This window comes from Tympanuchus pallidicinctus, unplaced genomic scaffold (genome assembly GCF_026119805.1).
Source record: "Tympanuchus pallidicinctus isolate F22 unplaced genomic scaffold, pur_lepc_1.0 scaffold1, whole genome shotgun sequence".
In the NCBI taxonomy this organism is placed as follows: domain Eukaryota; kingdom Metazoa; phylum Chordata; class Aves; order Galliformes; family Phasianidae; genus Tympanuchus; species Tympanuchus pallidicinctus.
The window spans coordinates 85,062,607-85,083,829 of record NW_026294618.1 but is presented as its reverse complement, the minus strand read 5'-3'; the positions used below and the strand labels follow the sequence as shown (position 1 = coordinate 85,083,829).

The 21,223-nt window shown below is 37.7% G+C and overlaps 2 long non-coding RNA genes across 2 annotated transcripts in view; one reads left to right on the top strand and one right to left on the bottom strand.

Moving 5' to 3' along the window:
* LOC128089317 (uncharacterized) overlaps window positions 1–21,223 on the bottom strand; it is a 287,883-nt gene that overhangs the window by 42,069 nt on the left and 224,591 nt on the right. The window contains exon 14 of the long non-coding RNA XR_008210480.1: window positions 5,271–5,388. This is a non-coding gene — a long non-coding RNA (uncharacterized LOC128089317). The remainder of the gene's footprint in view (window positions 1–5,270; window positions 5,389–21,223) is intronic.
* On the top strand, window positions 12,186–13,822 carry LOC128089325 (uncharacterized). Its single transcript, XR_008210482.1, has 2 exons — window positions 12,186–12,333; window positions 13,046–13,822. It is a non-coding gene; the product is annotated as an uncharacterized LOC128089325 (long non-coding RNA).

Below are 21,223 nucleotides of genomic sequence, written 5' to 3'. Positions count from 1 at the left end.
GGTCATACAGTAGAGGCTGAACCATCCTGACAATATCCCATTATATTTTGTTGCCATGTGATAAATGGCAGCAGAGAAGCAGTCTGACAAAATGGCATCTGACATGGAAGCCATGGAAGAAAAGGTATGACATTGAATTCTTCCATGTGGAAAATATTGCACCCACTGACATTCATTGACATTTGGTGAACTTTTATAGACACCAAACAGTGGATGTGAGCACCATGAGGCCATGGGTGGCACGTTTCAGCAGTGATGAAAGTAAGTGTGGATCACCTTCAGTGGTGCAGGTTTTGATGAGTATGGATGGCATATGGGTTCTTGTTTATAATTGGAAAAAATGCATAGCTAATGGTGGTGACTATGTTGAAAAGTGTTTTGTAGCTAAGAATTTGCTCTCTCAAACAGAGAAACTGTGCTCACTGTATCTGTTATAGCTTCCATGGAAATAATTAGGAGGCATTATTTTAGGAGTGCCCTATATATAAGCAGCTCAAGGCAAATCCTGTTCACACAGTGGGGCCTAGGCAAGCCAGAAAGTTGGACATCCATGTGTTACCCTATCCTGTATTTGTGCAATCAATTATTTCTGCCTACCACTTTGCATTTGTCCTTACTGGAATTAATCCTGTTGTTGTTGTTTTTTTTTCAGAGATCTCTACGATTTGTCAAGACCATTTGGGATTCTAATTCTGCTTCCCACATGTTCAGAATCCCCCATCTCCTGTCATATGCAAATTTATTGCATATCATATTATTCTCTCATCCAGATAATCCATGAGAATATTTAAAAGCATTTAATCAAGATCAACTCCCAATAGAAAATTTGCAATACATTCAATTAAACAATAAGTTAGGCAAATATTCTCCGAGATTCACTTTTCATTCAGCTTCACATTTACTCTGAAGATTGAACAAGATTGTTTCTTTAGCTTTCCTATGAGAATATCATTCAAGAGAGTGCCAAGTCATAAGTAATACTGGAGCAGTGTGTCCCCCGTATTTGTGAACTTGTTACCTTGTTATAGCAGGAAGTTAGTTCACTTTGTCATAATTTCCTCCTGTCAAATTATTAGCTATTCCCCCTCTGCATGCTGTGTTCTAGCTGCCTATGAATATACTATTCATGTCACAATTTTTCTGAGACATTTTGGTGATTTTATCATACAGTATGCAACTGAAAATCAGGATTCTCAAGGTACAAATTAATTTTATGCAAAAAAAAAAAAAAAAAAAAGTACTTTTGAATCCCTTACATCAAAACATATTCCTAAATATCACCATTGAAGAAGGTAACATCTTTAACAACAGCATCTGTTACAGCATCTGTAACAAGTCTTGAGTGAGTACAGAACTGCTTATCATGCATAAATGGTGTATCTCATTGATCAGCACTAGTAGAAACATCTCTCTGTGCTGCTGATTTATGTCTCAATGTGTCATTCATTGAAATAAAGGCCCCCATAAAGTGTATGGATATCATGAGGTAGTGAATCAATTGTGCTCATTCAGATCACACTCAAAGCACTTATGTCATATTGTTGACTCTTCAACCACCTGCTCTTGTCAAGGAGGTCTGGCACACAGGCTTTGAAGCATTCTTGATTTGCTCCAGTCATGCCATGTTCTGGTTATAAAAAAAAAAATCTGTTGTCATCATTTTCATATAGATATCCTTTGAATAGCCAGCAGTATCTGTAGAAGTGCATAAATGGGATGGGAAGGGTGCAGCAAACACATGTTCTCTACAGAGGAATATATGTTTTGTGCATGAGTCAGATGATATAGGCTATCTAAATATACATTTGTCAAATTAAAATCCAGTTAAAAGTGAAGCAGCACAACATCTCTGACCAGACTTTTTACTAAGATATGTGATCTATTTTTCATCTGAAGTGAAGTCAAGTGGAAGAGTAGGAGGCACTCAGAGATCAGAATCCAACAGAATTACCCTTGAAAATAAAGATGTTGAATTGTTAGACTATGCAAAAAACAAAGACACCTTAAACCAGGATAGCTAATCCTGGTCAACTCTCCAGAATCCTAACAATCGCTGGAGTAACCCTTTGCCCAGGTGTGGGCTTTCTCTGCTTTTAATAGGGGAAACAAGAGAAAAAGTGAACTGTTCATAAAAAGTCACATGAGAATAAAGATGAATTTGTAGATCACTTTTTCAATTAGCAAGACTCAATAAAGAATAACAAGAATTAATCAAGGCAAACCCTGTTCATGCAGTGAGGCTCAGGCAAGCCAAAAAAAGTTTGACACCCATGATCAAGTTCAAGTCCTCTGCTATGAGCAGGATTGCCATTCACCAGGTTAGGTTGCCCAGGGCCCCACCTGACTCAGCCATGAACACTTCAGGAATGGGGAATCCACAGCTTTTCTGGGCAGCATGTTCCTCTTGTTCACCACCCTCACTCTGAAGAATTTTCTCCTATTATCTAATTAAATCACCCCTCTTTCAGTTTGAAAATTTTTCCCCTTGCCCTTTAACTATCAGATCACATAATGTGTTGGTTTCCATCTTGTTTAAGAGCTGCATTTAGTTTCTGGAAGGTCACTTCACTCCTTCTGAAGACCTTACAGAACTTTCTCTTCCGTAAGCTTAACAAGCCCAGCTCCCTCAGCCTCTCTTCATAGAAGTGGTGATGATCATCCTTTGGCCTCCTCTCGTCCTACTGTAAAACAATCCCACTTCTGATGATATTCTATGCTTTGTCTGCAAGGAATTATTCATCAATGGCGTTATGCTCTTCCTAATTTATCCAGAACTGCCAAATTTCTTTCCCCCAAGAATCTCATTCATTCTGGATTAAAAGTACTTTATGTAGAAATATTTTTCTACCTGAAAATATTTACCTAGAAACATTTTTCTTCCTGAATTCACAGAAGCAGAAAAAGGCGGAAAAAGCAGAAAAATACAGAGTAAGAGAAAATATACTGAAGGCTGAGATCAAACCTGTCTACTTGTGCTATTGTTTTACTAGACGTATATGATTATCCAAATTCAATAAACGTGGAACAGAAGCAAGTAAAGCTCTCAAACCTTGAATCAAAACTACTGAGGTATTTTAGGGATGTTCAAAGTATACATGACCTTGGGGGGACTGTTAATTCTTCTATTCCAGAACAGAAGTTATACTTTCAGGAAAAGAAATGACAAAAAATAAAAAAACTTAGCACAACTACTAGTCCTGAGGATAACAGGCAAATGTCTTTCCACTTAGCCATGATTAATTAATATGGCTAATATTCCAGCATCTGTCTAATAAAATTCAGCAACTAGCACCACTAGGAAGTTGTAACCAGGAAATTTATTGCCATTCCTTCTCTCTCTCTCTATTACCTCATTACAGACTTCCTGTAAAATGATGAGATGCAGTGGTCTGCATGAACTTTCTGAAGTTGCTATACCACTGAAAGATAAATGGGAAAGAATTGACAGATAACGAAGGACATATCTACTTTCTTATTAAGCACCTGCTACTATTAGAATGGAATATGGCAACAGCTTTCTTTCCTTCTCACATCAAAACATACACTTGCAGGCAATTTCCTGGAATGGCACTTTTAACTAATGGGAAGGTATATTATAGGGACAGAGAGGAAAACTATAAATGATAACAAGGTTTAAATTCACTGGCTCAGTATACCCCATAACCTGTTGGTAATCTAGTCACTTTGAGGAAATGGTGGCAAGATGACAATTACTAAACTGTTCCTCCAAAGGAGACACTATATGGCATACTCTAAGTAGAAATAAAAGAATACTATCTTTTTAGTATTTTCATCATACATTGTTAAGTCACTGCACTCCTATGCTCCATTTACTGTAATGAAGCTCAAAGTTGTATCTAAGTGGGCAACACTTAACAGTGCATGTGCTTAGAGGAGTTTATCACAGCACAGATATCACTAGTTCCTGCTATATTGCAAATAACCTAACAAGAAAGAACACAGTGGTGAGAATAATATCAGAACTGCAAAGAAATTTCCATGAGATTGATGCATTTGTTTCCATTGATTTCAGCAGGCAGTAAGACAGGCTCCAGGCAACGTTATTGAACAGCAAAATTCCATCATTATTGATGAACATTCCAACAGGTTTACCAACAGTAGAAAAGGAAGGACCATATAAAAGAACACCACAAATCATTTCAGGTCTCAACATGTTCTGGACCCATACGTCATCAAACGACATGGAAATACAGTGCTTATCACCTTCTTCCAGTGCTTCTTAATGTCAATGGAGTGTCAACCAAATAACATACATTTTAAGTGCAAATTTATTGAAGGCTTTTACCACAGTGAAAGCATTGTAAATACCTTTCTTTCTAAATGAAAGAAAATATTAAAGAATAAATGAAAGAAAATATTAGGCAGATTATTAATATAGGCCAGTATTTCTCAGAATGCACATTCCAAATATAATGTAGAACTGCATGAAGCTCAAGTCTTGCGTGTTTTTTAATGATTTTTTTTTTCCAACTATAAAAAGAGCAATGCAACTGGGTCATACCAGTTTTAAATAGCAAATCACAGTGCAGTGATAAAGGCTGCTATACCTTAGGCTGTTAAAATTTGTCCAGAGTGAAAGCATGGTATGGTGTGTCAGAAAACTGAGAAAGTTCTACTTCACAGGCATCTATCTACACAATGGAAGATTTTATTGCCTTCAGTGAATACGTGGGTTGTTAGCACAAATCTCTTTGCCTGCTGTTATGTGAAGACACCTGCAAACAATGAGGTAAAAACAATACAAGGATACTCAGGCTTTGAGCACATACAGATGCCTGAGCTTTGTCTGCCTTCCAGTGGAATGCCCCAAGTTCTCTTCATTGTGAATCCCTCAGTCACTTTTCATTCCCTCTGGATCACTGTTCCTTACCCTTAGCCAAATTTAAGTAACTTTAGCCCAGAACATGAATTGCCTTTCTGGCAAGATCAAAATTATTCTCAATATTTCTGGTTCTTCTTATTTTTTTGCATGAGTTAAAAAAAAAAAAAAAAAAAAAAAAAAAAAAAAAAAAAAAAAAAAAAGAAAGAAAGAAAGAAAGAAAGAAAGAAAGAAAGAAAGAAAGAAAGAAAGATGGTTGATTACTCCATTAACTCCTGTAAATTTTCTTCTTCCCATGGAGACAGATGAGGTTGTGGCAGATGGAATGAAAGTCAAATGTTTTTGAGGTTTGTGCAGCCAGCCCCTCTTTCAGAAATCCAAAACAGCTAATCTTGAAAGGAAAATGAACACGTAATTCAAATCCAAATACCTGGTGTCACATGTGCAGTTTAAGCTATCGGCCATCAGTTCCAGTCTCAGTAAACCAATCTAGAAAACAGCTTTCTTTCCCATGCTCATTTCTTCTCTTAGTCTTTTCAATTAAGTAGCTGTAAGGAGTAGTGGACACATACAGATACATTTCTGAGCTCCAGTATGATCCAGCAGATTAATCACAGATTTGGGATTTTAGTTACTTGATCATTAACACCTAGTGCATTTTCTGCAAAGGTTTTTTTTTCTTTCTTTTTTTTTACAAACATCACATATCTTATTGAAAATAACCGAGAGCATCTGTGCATAAGAGATTGCTTGCAATTAAAGCAATTACTTTTTACACATCTATGCCAGAACAACAACCACTTGAATAATTAGATTCTTTTGTTGGCCAAAGAGTTCAGAGTTATCCATCTCTCCAGTTGCTGGCCTTTGGTGAAGGTGAGTTGCTCTGTTTTAAAACTTTTATGGGCTACAAGCTGACTCTTAGGACAAATGGCTCCCTTCTCAGATCAGAATCTGAGAATTATACTTGCGGTTGCCATGCCAACATGCTTTCTTTGCTCACACTTCGTTTTGCACTCTGAATGGCATGCCTAATAAAACAGCCAGGACTTTCCATTTTAGTCATCTCAAACGTACATCTGGACTCCATCCCAGATTCTAGGTTTCTTTAGGAAATATTCTAACTCAGTTAAAAATACTGCTCTCAACCATTTTAAGGTGGTTAGGCATAATCTCTCAGTAGCATGGAACTTGAACACAAAGCGCTTTGATGGAGAATCACTATTCTGGTTTTGTGACATTGTGGAAGACATTATGTTAGAACTGTAGTGCAGAACATGAAGTTGCTTTCCATTAGGCAAGGTACCATCAGAAAATTTAGAAGGAAGAAAAAAAAGAAAAAGGGAACCTGAATCTAGCAAATAATCTGTAGACAAAGATGAGCCAAAGAGAGAGCCTGATAATGTATGCCTTGTGGATACATTGCTTTCCTGCAAAATTGTCTGAAGTATGTCTTTGACGACAGTTTTAAAAATTATCCAGCTAATCTTCATTGTGCTACCAAGATAACTTGTAGCACTGCCTTACTGCAGACACAACCTTGAGTCTTCCACTCTCAGTCCTTGCTTGTGGCAGGGCTAAGCTGCAGGAACATTCTCCCTGCTGCCTGGGGCCATCCAGTAGGCAAGGAACAGACACAGTTCATCTTGTGCCTTACAAAGCCTTGACCCAACCAACGAAAACAAACAACAGGTTTTGAAGACACTGTAAACTTTGCCCTCACAGCTGGAGGCAGTGAGGAACTGGAAGCCAGCAACAGGGGATAGCCGAGAAGAAAACAAAGTGCTGAAGGTAGACAGCCGTAGCACAAAGAGCTCGTTCTGTGCCTATATTAAGAAGTCTGAGAGTCTCCTACTAGGGAAAAGAAACCAGTAAAGCATTCATTAAAATGAATATCACCTTGGGCAATTATTATTTATGGCAAGTCTTTATAAGCCATTACTCTTCAGATACATTCCAATAAGTCCACATGTACTTCCCACCTTTCTCCAGTCTGCTAACAGACCAAACATCCTGCAGCAAGTGCCAGTGTCACCATGCCACTCCATGGCAGCAGGCCGTTTATTACGCATGTGTAGGTAGGATTGATTTACAGTTTGAAAATCTGCAGTTGAGACCAGACTACTTAATTTTAGATTATCCAAAGGAAGAAAGTTACACAAATCAAAAGTAAAGCTGCATGTGCTCTACACGCTGTCTATTCAACAGTGCCAGTGGTTTTAAGAAGGATGAAACAAAACTGGAAAGCATTAATCTAAAATCTAAGACTGAATCTAAAATCCTTGTCACAAAATTCCTATGCATTTGATATCTAGATCTTCCCAAATTAAAAGGATTGGAAACAAAATATAAGAGAGACAATTGTCAACATAAATCAATCTCTTTTACTGATAGTGATTGCTGCTTTCCCAGAATTACTCCTACACTCAGGAATTCTTTTAGTTACAATAATAAAAATTGGGTGCCCTGAACATATCTTTAATGATGCAGAATGAGCAAGCATTCAACAAAATATGTAACCACTCTCATTGCTGGTTGGTTCAACAGCATCAAAGCTAGAAAGATTCTTTTTCAAAGATTTTCTCAGATCCTTATTTTCTGATATCATTGCTTGAAACCACTAATGCCAAGGAAATATTGTTATGGTCAGATATATCTCCATATATTCAGTCACTTACAGTATTAGTACAGGCAATAAAAAAAAAGTTGTACCCAAACATGGGGCGATTAAACATATTGAGAGCAAGAAACTGGAATGTACCTTCTTCAGCCATATGCTCTGTGATAGCTACTGAGGAACAGTTTCTCTGGTGCTCTGGGCAATAGGCAGAAAATAAAGATGCTTTCAATTGTGCCATCTTACTCAATACGTCTTCTGCTTGGGCATACTTAGTCACAACTGTCAACTTGATAAAAGTTATTATTTTCCTTGAAACAACAACTGCTTTCAACATTGCAAAATGAAATTTTGCTGGATTTTCTTACATAGCACTGAATGTGAGCACAATGTCCTAGGCATAAATACAAAAGAGACTGCAATTACCTGGCAATATGGCATCAGTTCGAAGAACAGAAAGAAGTTTATTTTCACTTAATTATAGAATTGCACCTACTTTGTGTTAATTTGACTGGGGGTAAGAGAATGGGAAGAGTTTACCTGCCTTTTTGTCACTTTCTTACATAAGGAAACACTCCAAAGATGTAAATTCATGGTTTTCTAGCGGCCTTTCCCGCAAATGTACTTTATAAGAGAGAGAATGTCATGTGTTTTTTCAAGTTCAAAATGTGTTAAGTTTTAGTCTGGGGTACAACCTATAAAATTACCAAATTTAAGAGATTGGAGAGAGAGTACTTCTCATTATTTGATTAGCAGCAGCGGATGGGACATTCTTCCTTCAAGATACCTAAAATCTGGTGTTCTGTCTCCTCAGTATGCAAAAGTGCTGTCAGTCAGCCAGGCACGGTTACAATATAAGAATTACTCTTGACATATGTTAATTGATCTCTATGTGTAAGAACTTAAGGATGTGTCAAGGATATGATGTACACTTCTGTTATATGGAAACCAGAGTCGATGTAACATAATACTGTAATGAATAAAATCAAGGAATTTCTATTTAGAGGGAGAGATACTTTAAGTTTCTATTTATAACTTGTTCAGTGGTTCAAACTGACTTTCCAGCCAATTTCTCATTTATTTATCACACAACTATCTTCTCATACCCTGGTAAGGAAAAGCAGCAAAAACAGAAGTCTTGCAAATGCCTACAGCCATGGTGACAAACTTATGAAAACTGTCCAGAAAAGGAAAACAGCAAATTCTTTGGCAACTCTCATCATTACAGTTCTAGTCTGCATTAAACACAACATATTTTTGGATGGAAGAGAGAAAGGTAGTAGCAGCTGAAATAGACAACGCAGAGCTCTGAGGAGATGATACTCATCACATGTCACTATGACCCACATCTTTGTCAACACTGGAGAAATGGGTTTACAATTTTGCTATGTGGAATGCACACTGAGATAAGGAGATAAATGAGGATGAATTTATGACAGTTTCTAACATTTCTACTTTTCCAGACACAGAAAAGCAATGTGAATGCACCAATTCAATAATCCCACAGCATTAACAGATTCAGTCATTTGTAAAGTACGAGTTGTGTAGCAGACAACCACTTCAGCATGTCACATGGCTCGCTGGCTACAGACAGCTGCTTTCCCTGTGTGTTCTCAATAGATTTCCTCTACTACACCTCCTGAAGTTACTTGAAAGAATTTAATATTCTCACTTCCTCCTAGGTAAATCACTTCTGTGTTTTTCCTCCTGGAGTTTATTGTCTTTCTCTGCATTGTGTTTAGATCGAGGTCAATGGTCCTGGGTTCTGCTTCCTCCCCAACAACCTCAGCCCCCCCATCTCTTTTCCAGTCAGGAAAACCCATGTGATGGTCAGCAGCAATGTGAAGGGCAGTGATTTCCTCAGTGCCTTCCCGCAGAGCCTGAGTCAGCAGTGCTCCTCATGAGCCTCAGTGCCCTAGCTCCCCAGTACCCTGGGGAAAACAGCTTTTTGTCTGCTGCCTCCTTCCAGAGAAATCCAGTAATTTCCAGTCCAATTCTTAACTCTAGCAGAATGCACTTCTTCACAGAGCGTTAAGCACTATTCTGGCAAATCTGCTTCACATCTTAACCTGAGTTTCTGTCAAGGTACTGAAGTACTATACATAAATGTTCATAAGTCTAACCTTAACTGAATGTCAATCCAGACTGCAATCAAAATATAATTTTGCATTCATTTAATAAGTTTTTTTGCTTTAAAGTTTTTGCTTGATAATCTTTCTAAACGTTTGGGCTGACCCAGCTTTCAAAATAGTTCCTGTTATCAAAATATGTCATTCTTACACAGTTTTAAATTAGTACTCCATCCTTACCGTGCACATAAAATACTGCTCTAAAAGTAAGAAGATTTATTTTACAACTACAAATCTAAGTTTTCAAAACTGAGCATTGATTCTAGTTTCTGATTATCAATATGAGCCAGTTTGCAGCTTCCAAAAAGTGAGCATTCAGTTCTCTGATATCTTATAGAGTTATTGCATCAGTAGTATATGAGCTTTGATCAGTGGAACCTTCTGAGTACAAAATCCACCACCCTGAAGCTGTTGCTTGATGGACTTTATCCTGAAAACTTATTTCTGCATTTCCTGTTTTTAAAAGATTTTCATTTGTTTATTGTGATTTCTCTTTTTTTTTTTTTTTCTATTTTAAAACTTACTACACATCCCAGATTAGACCAAAAAAAAAAAAGAAAAAAAAAAAAAAAGAAAAAAAAAAAGCCCCACAGGACAAAGACAAAGTACACTCTTATTATCAGGCAGGAAGATAATAGTATCTTCAGGTGTCCACAGTAAAAATTAAAGAGAAATAATAGTGTAGTGGCAGAAGGTAATTTTTAGTCAGCCTGAAAGCTCTACCCAGGATACTCAGGTCACAGCAATCTCCTGCCTCTTAGGATTCCTGGAGTTCAAGATATTTAACTGCCCATTTGTGATAGAAAGGATAGTCTGAGATACAGCATATGTCTGTACTAATGAGCACACAATTAAAGAACTTTTGAGGCACCCCTGTGGAAAGCATAAGATGTGAATGTAAGAACAAGACTGGTTGACAAGACAAGTGAAAATGTGGACAACTGCTGCAAGAGGCAGACAATTCTCATGCAGAGCTGATCAGTGGAAAATGTCTCTTTCCTTCTCCTCCTAGCACAACTTCTGCAGAGACAGACAAGAGCATTCTAGCTACAAAGCTCCACTTCTATTTACAGCCATGTAATTTACACTGATCAGACAACCAACCGTTAACTGAGGATACCTGCCTTCGATTTCCTCAGTTATGCTTGCATCTTCAGTGGAGCCATCATATGGGAATATTATGCTACAGGTAATCTGCTCTAAGAGGGGGCCATACAGTCTCAGCCCAGATAGCAACTCCTGTGCCATCTAAAAGCAGCTTCATCCCTGGCAATGGGATCTCCAGCAGCCAGAACCCTCAGACAATACATACCTGCTGAATGAAATGCCAAACAAAGAACCACACCTGGAATCCTTCCTTTCTTTAAAGTGCAGAGCATCTTAAACACAGCCAGTGCTAATATTACCATTCACCTTATCTACAGCCCAGAATACAGAAGGCTTCTGCAGGAAACAGGCAACAACCAGCTTTGGTAGGTCTTACCTGAGGTGAAAGATGTGGCTTTGACCATTTAAGCAGGAGCTCCAATGCAGCTAACAGCTATCATCACAACCCAGGATTCTGAATACAAGTGGCTGCAGCTGCTGGCTTCTGTGCTCAACAGACTACTGCTCCCACAAACAGACCTACCAAACCCAGTTCTTCAGGAAATGTCAACTCAGAAAACCATTCTGTGACTTCTATTAATGCTTTAGTGCCAGGACACTCAGTCTTACCAAAATAATATTACTTCTGAATAAAAGACAGTGCAATGTAAAGAAGTTAACAACAAAATTGTATGCCTCTCTGGGCTTTCAGAAACCACCAAGGTTAAGGTCGGTCTTATGGGCTCCCAACCTAAATTGAAATGTTAGCATCTGAATTTCACTTTAGAAACTTGATCCCTCTGTTTTGACCAGGACAGACAAGTCTGACTATAGACAAGATCTGCACCTGTATGGGTAAATTAAACAAAACACCAAATACATTTCCTGTTCAAATGGTAGAGCATCACTGACACAGTTTCAGTGTGTGTGCCAGTTAGCATTCAGGAGAGTGCTAGGTTTCAGTTAATTCTTCTTCACAGCTCAGGAGATAGTATAGGCAAGAGACTGCTCCCAGAAGTCAAGGGTATGTTTGGAGTATAGGAGAGTTCATTAGTGTGGGCATAGGTAATTCCAGTTGCAAATACTTGCAGAAAGCTTAATTCACTAACATGGCAGCAAGCACCGGATACAGAAGTTTTTCGATGCCTCAGCATATTATCTTCCACCATTCTTGAAGACAGCAAAGGAAAGAGAAAAAATATATAATATTACACAAAGGAAGCTGTTTGTCCTGTATTAGGAACCTTCCATTCTTGGAGAAAAATACATATATAAATTTGCTAATCACAGAACATACCATCTTCTTATGTTATAGAATTACACTTGTGAAATGGAAACACAGCCTCACAGGTGATAAATAGCCAGGGAGAGTGCTCACCAGGCTGATTATAAATATGTGTACAGATAGCTCAGGGACTCTGAGGATTGAAATCATGAGATACTCCACATGGCAACGTGGTTATTTAAATATATCCTCTTCCACTGGGAGTTCAGCCATTATTCAAAGAGAGGAAGCATATTCATTCCTGAGAGCTCCAGACATGGGACAGTTATGAAAAGCTTTCTGCACAAATGAAGCAAACGTGGCATCCCACAGGGCAACCAAACGGCAGCTTCTGTCACAGTCTCAAAACCAACTGTACCTGAATGGAGACTGGAAGGTAGCTGAGTTCACAGAGTGTAGCATTTACTCGTTTGTCGCTGTCTCTTGAGCGTTACTTCTGCAAGTTTTTTTACTTATAGATAAAGTTGATAGCATGAAAACAATTAGATTAACATATAAACAGTTGAGCTTATTAATGCTATTAAAATGAAAATTCAAGGAAACTGTAGCCATTTCTACAGCTGTTTTGGAAAGTTGCACTTTGGCAGAACATGTTGGATTGTCATTCTAAATGCTTGCACTTCCCATGCTGGTTTCCTGAGGAAGGGTTTGTGAACAGACTTGTTTATTTATTACAGCTTTTTTTTTTTTTTTTTTCCCCCCCCCCCCCCCCCCCTCTTAACTGTAGCTGTGGATTCCCCAGCCTTGTGAAAGCAGTCATTAGTTGCCTTGTTTGACCAGGAGAAACGTAAAGAAACTGGCACTTGTCCAGAGAGTTCCTGGAATCTTCTCCAAACTTTGTGTAAGAGCTTAATAAAATCAAATTTAATAGAATTCAATGTATGATCTGTTACTAGACCATAGGTATTTATTTTTTTTTAACAGAAGGTAAAAGGAGTGCAACTGTGCTTATTGTTTCAAAGTACAATGGCCGATCTGAATGTCAATTTATTATGTTGGCCCATGACATCAGAGGTGGATGTTGGTGGTATGGCAATAAAGGCTGAATCTCTCCACCAATATTGTTACTCTTTGTCACTGTACAACAGGTGGCAGCAAAGGGGCAATCTGACAGAATGGTGTCTGACATGGAAATGTGGATGAAGCAAAGGTATGTCATTGAACTCCTCCATGCAGAAAAAAAATGGTACCTATTGATATTCACTGACACTTGTTGAACGTTTATGGAGACCAAACAGTGGATGTGCACACAGTAAGGCAGTGTGTGATACGTTTCAGCAGTGCCAACTGCAGTATGAAGGACAAGCCATGTTCTGGATGGCCACTCCATCAAAGAAAAAGTTCAAGACGCAGCCTCTAGGTAAAGTGATACAGACTGTGTTATGGGATAGGAAAGGGATGATCCTACTGGATTTCCTGGAATCCAGACAAACCATCAATTTTGACCACTACATTGTGACACTGACTAAACTGAAGGCTTGAACTTCCAGAGTTAGACCAGAGAATAGGACAATCTTTCTCTTGCAACACTGTAACACCAGGCCCCATGCCAGTTTGAAGACTTTGGAGCACACTTCAAGTATTCTTTAGATCATCCTAACACATCTACTGTACAGTCCAGATTTGGCGCCTTCTGACTTCCACCGGTTTGAACCAATGAAAGATGGACTGCATGAGAAACATTTTCCTAGCAACAACATCATCATAGCAGCTGTGGAACATTGGGTCACCTCTGCTGTTAGAGACTTTCACAAGCACAGCATGCAGGACCTTGCACAGCTAGTGGTGGTGACTATTTGCTCCTTCAAATAGTGTTATTGTGTTCTTTGTAGCTGTTGTGGCTTCCATAAAACTAAAAAAAAACCCATTATTTTCAGAGTGACCTAACTAAATCAAACCCAGATGAAGTTGAGATGGGACTTGCTAAGGTGGATCATCCCTCCATCTGCAGTAAGACTCCAAGGAGCAGATCTTGTCTTCTAAAAAAGAGAACTGGAGGAAAACAACATCAGCTACATCTCATATACCCAAGGCTATTTTTAAGGCAAGTTTCATGGCTCTGCCAGCCTAAGGCTGCTATAAACTCCCACAAAAACAATGGACAGTCTCAGCACACACGACCTCCTGCCCCACAGGGGTTAACTTTTTTTCCTGCCCCTCCCCCCTTCTGAAAAACAGAAAGCTACCTATTCTTGCATGTTTTTAAAACAGACGCTCCTATACAAATGCCACTATCTTTTGAGAAAGACATACAGAGCAAACACCTAATGGATTTTAGTCACGCTATTTAATACGCTGTTAGAAGAAGAGCAGATGTTACAGCAAAAAGCTCATTATGAAGCCAGTACAGTATAAGACATAGTAAAGCACTACCTCTTCAGTAGACATTTTTGCACTTGGCACTGAACACGTGAAGCTTAACAAAATGCTACCTTTCATAGAATAAAAGTCCTCTTTATAGAAAATTATGTCCTTGACAACAACATTCATCATTTTCTGAACCAAAGCCTGCAATTCTGTTGTGATTTTCAGCCACATCCACCGCATTGACATCTGGTCAACCATTGGTCACCCCTTCAAAGTGCTGCATGCAGCACAGCCATCTGAACTCTATTCTTCTGATTATTGACTTATGATTATGGAGTTCTCCTGTGTTATTACATTTTTATGAGCAAGAGCAAGCCAAAGTGCTATTTATAGTTTCAGCTGGCTGGGAGGACTTAGCCAATTTTGTTGTTACTGACATTACAGCCCTTCCTTTTGCTTTGGGATATCACTAGCTACGAAAAAGTTGTGAGGAAGCTTTGTTTGTTAGAGAAATAACTTCTATTTGTCTACCTTCTCAAGAAATCAGAATAAGCTGACATCAGTCCAATACTGCATGCTGCTGATACTAGATTCAGTTTAAGATTCTGTTCTTCAGCACAAATCAAGGTCTGGGCCTTGTACAATTTGTGTACTACCTTGCTTGACAGCTTACCATGACCTAGCATGACAGCTGTGGTCATCGGTAATCACTGCCAAAAGGGAGGATCATAGGAATGGGTGGAAAGGAAATCAGACATTCCTGGCAGCTGGCCCACAGCTCTGAAGCTTCCTTTCACCAAACATCAGACTGAAAACAGATTGCAGCTTGCTGAACAGAAAAGTATGGTCTTCCACTTTTCAATCACTTTTCCTTAGTGCAACATACAAATGTCTTCCTTTACCTGACAAAAAAAGGAGAAAAGGCAAAGGGAAAAACATGTGTTCATCCAGCAGAGTGAAAACAAAGGGACAGAGAATGCTCTGGCTCTCTGGCTTGTTACTGTCATTTTTGTTAGCAAGGGTAGATTAGACAGAGAATGATGGACCTTGGAAAACAAAACAGAGAAGTGTTTACCATATAATAAAGAGATATAAAGAGTTGCATAACAGAAAATTTTAGCCTTTTTTTTTTGTAATGAGTATACTACACAGAAAATATATTACAGTAGACTTAATATTAGCTTTAACTATTAGAGTTTCATAATTTCAGTGACTACCTACAACTGAATTCCTCTTGAGTGCTTGATTGTCTCTACCTCTAAGGACAATTAACCATTTTGTTTTCTCATAAATAAATCATGTCAACCCAACTAAGTTGTATAGTACTTAGTTCCATAAAGTCTTCTCTGAGAAATGCAAAACAGGTTCTGCTTGCTTGGCTAAATTGCATCTTTTCTAGATGCAGATGGAAGAGAAAGTAAAAAAGAGGAACAACTACCAACAGGGATTATGAAATAATATGGTGTACAAACCCATTGATATGAAAACAAATAAGTAAGATTTAGTGGCTAAGTCCACTGTGGTAGAACTCCAAAGTTCAAGAATTTCCCTGGTTTTCTGGCCTGCCTATAATTTCAAAACAGTCTTGTGAAATCCTCCAGCTATTTGCTCCAGCTGAGTCTGCTTAATTAGAATTCCTGAGCACTTACACATATTTCCTTAACAGCTATTGATACAAATAGTCACTTCAGGAGACAACAGAATATGTAACAAAGACTCTTTTTAACAAAATAGTAGTTATTATAAAACTGAAAGACAAAAGCAATAATAAGACCTCTCCAACAGACATTTGTCAAACCAGGTGCAATCAAGAACATCCCAGAGTTTCTGAGGTTATATTCTCAGGCAGTTTAAAACCCTTTCTCTAACCCCACCGTCACTGCTCTTTCAAGTGAACATACATGCAAAGACATCTTAAGCACTGTGGCAGTGTTGACTTGGAGCATTGTTAATTTCTACCAAAAGGCTGCGGGAAGCATGGTAAAATGATAAAAGGTTTCACTTATTAATCTGTGATGAAAACCAGGCTTCTGTTGATGGAGAGAATGGGGGAAGGGTAAAGATAAGTTTGCCTGTTTAACGCTTGACTCAGATTTTATTTTTTTTTTAAGCAAGCAGCTGAGCGCATTGCTTCTGGCTGTGTCTTTCTGTAGGTTGCGGGTTGCCAGTGTTCACAAAGCACAAGTTATGTAATGCTCTCCTATCAGGAGACTGAGTTTAAAAACATTTCATGAAGTCTCATGCTGTTCTTGCTGGAATAATTGTTCCTGATAATGAAAAGTATATATCACCCTGATTCCAATGCCTCAGCCTCTCCAACAACAGCATTTTCTGCTTTCCCTCAAACTTCTCTCCCCTCTCTCTCCACCACAATGATCTTTGCTCATTTCTTAAGGACACCATCCACTTCCCTAAACCCTTTCACTGCCTGTTGTCAGAGAAAAAGAAAAAAAAGGGAGGACATGCAGGTTTTTCCTTCCCTGTGCTTCCAAAACAGACTGTTTTTCCTTGTGTATCATTAAAAAAAATTCTCATGTTTTTTTGTGATCAAAATAAATGCTAGATTTATAATTAAAGTTATATTTGTCACATTGACATTGTATTGACAGAGTACCTTTTGTGACCAAATTTTCAGAGCAAAGACAGACTTCACAGCAACCCGCCTCCCAGAAACATATTCACCTCTGATGGAAACATTTGAGGTACTTTTCAGGAAAATTCTGCAACTTCTCACAGAAATAATTACTGGATGACTTATGGAGTACAGAATTGCATTTGCAGTCACTCTGATATCATTAAAATCAATCAGGTACAGATGAGAGCATGTAATTATTTAAAGTATCTTGAGTAGAGAGCATAAAGTGGAAAACAGGAAGGACAACTCTCTCTTCCAATATGTATTCAATGTTTTTATGCCAGTACAAGAACATAAAAAAATATTATTCAATATATTTCAGCACATAAATAACAGCAGTTTTCTTCCATGATAAAATTTAAATAGACGAAATTGAAAATTTTCAAAAAATCACAATGCAGTATGACTCAGAATTAGTATAAACTGCGTGCATTACTTTTCTCATCAAAATTCAGGTTTAAACTTCAGCTACTATTAAGCTATACTTTCCTCACCAGTCTGTCTCCAGCTTAGTTGTGACTACAGTTAACAAGCAGCTCATTCTTTAAAGAAGAGTGAAATGTGATTCATATCATTGTGCCTAAGCAAACATGAAACTTAGGCCAAAGTATCTCTGGGAGATCTGATCCATGACAGCCAGTAAAAAGGATTCCCATTTCTTTCAACAGACTTCCACGCAGATGTTTGGAGCAAGGATATCTGGGAAATATGTGTTTAAAGTAATGATTTACAAGGTACTGGAAAAGAGTACTGATAGAAACCTTCAAAGCACAATTAGATAGATTTACAGATAAAATATCTGTATGTAAATCTCTGTGGATTTCACCATGTATGTTGAAATAAGGGAGATGAAAGGGGAAGAATATGAAAGTTACTTCTAAAACTACAGACAGTTTTGTTATTCTTTCACACAAGTGATTTTTAAAGAGCTTAACTGTTTTAAAGTCATTTTTATTCAAGTATACTAACTTAAAATTCAGGGGTTTTATTTGTCCTTACTATTTATTTTCCTTTACAGTTAAAAGTGAGTCCTAGAAATAAGGGAATGGAAAGTTGTCAGACCCTGTTTATCTCAAATTCAGTCTTCAACTCTCATTAGACCTAGCTCACAAGAACTCTTGTTCCATTATTTTGTGGTCTGAAAGGCCTCAAGCCATGTACATGGAGGAAAAACACTTTCTATTTCAATGAAGGAAATACATAAAATTACTATTGAACATGGGAGGATAGATCTTAGTTAAGGTTCTTTTCACTGAACTTGAACAGCTCCAAATATGAGTTATTCTTGCAATGAAACTAACTGATGAATTTATGCCTGTCAGAAGGACAGAAAGATTGATTATCTTTCCAGTTAAAGTGAGAATCAGCGTCAGACCTCAAGTGCTCCAGGTTCAAGTTCCTAGCTACAAGAAATACCTTAGAAATGAAGAAAACCACAGCAACCAAAAGTTCCCACAGTTACTCAGACCACAAATCATACAAGCAATTAAAAATTTCCAATCCTATTTCTGTGAGTTATGGGTGAAATCCAGATAACACTGCTAAATGACCTAGGGACACAAGGCTAAACAAGATCTGCTTCAATTTCTGTAACTATAGGCTATCCATACTAATCTCTTTTTAAAATGCCTAGAATTTTTCAGATCAGAACAGTTACAAAGATGTACTGCTTCTGGATTTCTGCCTACAAAAATCAAACATAGTTCATAGATTCAAACGTGGTTCAAAAACTATGTCATCTCAATCTAGTGCTCTGAGAAAAATGAATAAAAAACATGGCAAGTGTCAGCTTGCTGCTTCATGCAAAAGCACTGTGAATGAAACAAGTAACAGCAGCAGCTGGATAAGCAAAGAATAGAAATTCTGATTTGTGTGGCTTACAGTCAATGAACATCACAACAGAAGCAAAATAAAATATTTATTGCTACAAGAGTTTGTATAATTGGATTTCTTTTCTCCCTCTAGCATATTAAACTTCAAAATATTAATGAGTCATTTATGTTGCACATGCTTTGCTAAATAATGCCAATTGTGTATGAATCTACACAAAAGAGCAATTTGCTGAAGATTTTTTTGGCTTTGCAAGATACAAAAACATACAAATAGTGCTAATTCATGTACTGGAAAGCACTAGCAGATTCTTCAAGGACTAAGTGCTAATTCTTAAATATATTTTGAACAAATTCTTGATTCGCTAAAAGAATTCCAATACAATGTTAGGTAAGACTTCAAAAATTGCCTGGTACCCTTGAATTACCCTGAATTTAAATAGGTACATAGTAACATATCTTGGCCTAGTGATATTGATACTACTACCAAACACAAGTCACTTCATTGTCAAACTGGAGTGAGAAGAAAAAATGAAATACTGTCATAGAAAACAGAAATTAACAAACTTAGATGCTGACGTGTAAGAAAGCTAGTTATGACTCCACAATCCAGTTTGGTCTGATGATAGATGGACCGCATAGGCAACATTTTCCTAGCAACGATGCCATCATGGCAGCTGTGAAACAGCTCTCCACTGGAGTAGATATTTACTAGCACGGCATGCAGGTGCTTGTTTATTGACAGCAAAACTCCATATCTAATGGTGGTGACTGTATTAAAAAGACTGTTTTGTAGCTTAGAATGTGCTGTATCAAATAACGTCATTGTGCTCTTCATAGCTATTGCGATTTCCAGGGAAATAAATAGAAGGCACTACTTTCAGAACAAACTAGTGCACAAAGAATTTAAGAAACCTTTGTGTCTAGTGATAAGAACAATAGTGAAAATAGCTTTTTTTCGCAAGTTTGTTACACCCAGTATTTCAGCCACTGACATGTTAGGGCTTGCTGCAAGAATTTTCATCACAACAGAGCATATACTAAGTCTCATTCCTACCTTTCAGTCCTAGAAAGTTTCAGTCCTACTTTCTGAAACAGAAGAATTTCACTAAAGCGTCTTCTTCTAAACTGAGGCTTTTGCAAATTGAGAAAGTAGCAATAGAGAATTATCACAAATTCTGTGACTCAATTTATATTCCATGTTAATCACATCAATTTCATGTAGCTATTCAATAAATTATAATGTACTGTTGTATTTGCATGCATGTTAATTAAAAAAGTCTCCTTTTTCATTCAGGACTATACTGAAGTCCTTCTGCATTTCTCAGAAATATGTGCCAAAATAATTTCATTGGTATCTATCAGTTCCCCCCTCTTTGAATATGACTCCATTTAAGAGTGTGAGAAGGAATAGTGGAATCTAACTTTCTTTGAACAATATGGCTCTCTTTGTAGGAAAGACTTACCTTATCTACTTTTACCCGTGTAAAAGTTGGGTAGCCTCCACAAAACCTTGTCAAAGATTTATCCACGTTATTCAAGAGATTATTCAAGAGAGAAACTTAGGGACTATCAGAGAGCAATCGTCTCATCCCAAGTTTAGGTCTCTCATATATCTCAGATGAATCACTCTGGACACAGGCTGTTTTCTATTAATGGTTTTTAAAAAGAAGTAAATGACTCGTGCATCTAAAGTCAAATGTAGACCATTAAGAGACGGTGAAACACATTTTACCTCTACTATCAGGTATCCACTTTGGATCAGGCTACCTTATACTGTGCCATGGACTTTCCTTGGCTATGGTGAGAAAACCCACACTAAGTCCCCACCCATTATTACAAAACAACTTATTGATGCCAGTGCCTTCTATTAAGAATATTAAATATAACAGTCCTTATGGCATGGTGATTCATGAAATTATATTGTTTATAGCATCACAAACAAAGGAAAATATGTAGTTTCCAAAATAAACTCTGAAGTAAAGCAATATTGGAGAAGTTCGTAAGATTCCAAGTAGTTAATAATAAACAGGATAAAACAGCATGTCCATATGCTGGCAGGACAACGCCTCATGAATCATACACCTACTGTGAACAAATATTTGTTGGAGGGTTTTGTTGGGGTTTTTTGATGTGTCATACTGCATTCATAGGATGACATCTGAGAAGAGAAGATGAGCAATGAAAGAATAAATGTTTTGGATTTTGGTAATAGCCATCTTTTAACCCTTGACTGAATCTGCTCCAAAACCATCCAGTAGTAATCCCGCCTGGTTGCAGTCCCATCACAGAGCCAATCAAGAAATAAGAGAATGAACTAATGAATTGGTAATTTAAAGTAATAATCTGGGCACTGAGATTCATAACAAGTTATGGAGAATTTCACAGCCAGCATCAGCCTCACTGGTTGTCTTTCCAAATAATCTAATGATTTTCTGATTGGTAACAGAGAGGCACAAACATTGTTAGATAAGAGACAACTATCTGACTTTTGG